A 1,622-nucleotide genomic window follows, 5' to 3' on the forward strand; every position below is an offset into this window, starting at 1 on the left:
ACCGGAAGTGAGCCCCGGGTCCTCATGGGAGATGTAGTTCTTTTGTGGACTACAACCGGAAGTTCCTCCATTTTGGACCGGAAGTGAGCCCCGGGTACTCATGGGAGATGTAGTTCTTCTGTGGACTACAACCGGAAGTGAGCCCCAGATCCTCATGGGAGACGTAGTTCTTTTCTGGACTACAACCGGAAGTTCCTCAATTTTGCACCGGAAGTGAGCCCCGGGTCCTCATGGGAGATGTAGTTCTTTTGTGGACTACAACCGGAAGTTCCTTCATCTTGGACCGGAAGTGAACCCCGGGTTCTCATGGGAGATGTAGTTCTTTTGTGGACTACAACCGGAAGTGCCTCCATTTTGGACCGGAAGTGAGCCCCGGGTCTTCATGGGAGATGTAGTTCTTTTCTGGACTACAACCGGAAGTTCCTCCATTTTGCACCGGAAGTGAGCCCCGGGTCCTCATGGGAGATGTAGTTCTTTTTTGGACTACAACCGGAAGTGTCTCCATTTTGGACCGGAAGTGAGCCCTGGGTCCTCATGGGAGATGTAGTTCTTTTCTGGACTACAACCGGAAGTGACTCCATTTCTGACCGGAAGTGAGCCCCGGGTCCTCATGGGAGACGTAGTTCTTTTTTGGACTACAACCGGAAGTTCCTCCATTTTGCACCGGAAGTGAGTCCCGGGTCCTCATGGGAGATGTAGTTCTTTTCTGGACTACAACCGGAAGTGCCTCCATTTTGGACCGGAAGTGAGCCCCGGGTCCTCATGGGAGATGTAGTCCTTATTTGGACTACAACCGGAAGTTCCTCCATTTTGGACCGGAAGTGAGCCCAGGGTCCTCATGGGAGATGTAGTCCTTATTTGGACTACAACCGGAAGTTCCTCCATTTTGGACCGGAAGTGAGCCCCGGGTTCTCATGGGAGATGTAGTTTTTTGGTGGACTACAGATTCTCTAGTGCCCCCTGGTGTTTATGCAGTGTAACTGCATGCCAACCGGAAGTGCCTCCATTTTGCACCGGAAGTGAGCCCCGGGTCCTCATGGGAGCTGTAGTTCTTTTCTGGACTTCAACCGGAAGTGCCTCCGGTTTGGACCGGAAGTGAGCCCCAGGAACTCATGGGAGATGTAGTTCTTTTCTGGACTACAACCGGAAGTTTCTCCATCTTGGACCGGAAGTGAGCCCCGAGTCCTCATGGGAGATGTAGTTCTTGGCACGGTCACTGCCGGCCAACCGGAAGAGCCTCCAGTTTGGACCGGAATTGAGCGCCCCGGGTCCTCGTGGGAGATGTAGTTTTTGTGGACCCGGGTGGCTGGTGGGCTCGCCACACAGGACTGANTCCCTGTGAATCCACCCAGGGTTTTAATTCCTCTCCTTTATATTGAAAATGAGGGAATTAGATTTAGATTTTAAAAATATTTTAACGTCAATTTACGTAGANAATTGATTTTAATTGAGGTTTTAAGAAAATTCTAATGTCGATTTAAAGTAAAAAATTGATTTCAATTGAGATTTTAGTAAAATTTTAACGTCCAATCTCATTTTGACACAAATGGATTTTAATCGAGATTGTAATAAGATTTTAAAGTCAATACTAATTGAAAAAAATTTTTTTGAGATTTTAAAAA

Source organism: Mus caroli, unplaced genomic scaffold, assembly GCF_900094665.2.
Source record: "Mus caroli unplaced genomic scaffold, CAROLI_EIJ_v1.1 scaffold_20600_1, whole genome shotgun sequence".
Taxonomy (NCBI): Eukaryota; Metazoa; Chordata; class Mammalia; order Rodentia; family Muridae; genus Mus; species Mus caroli.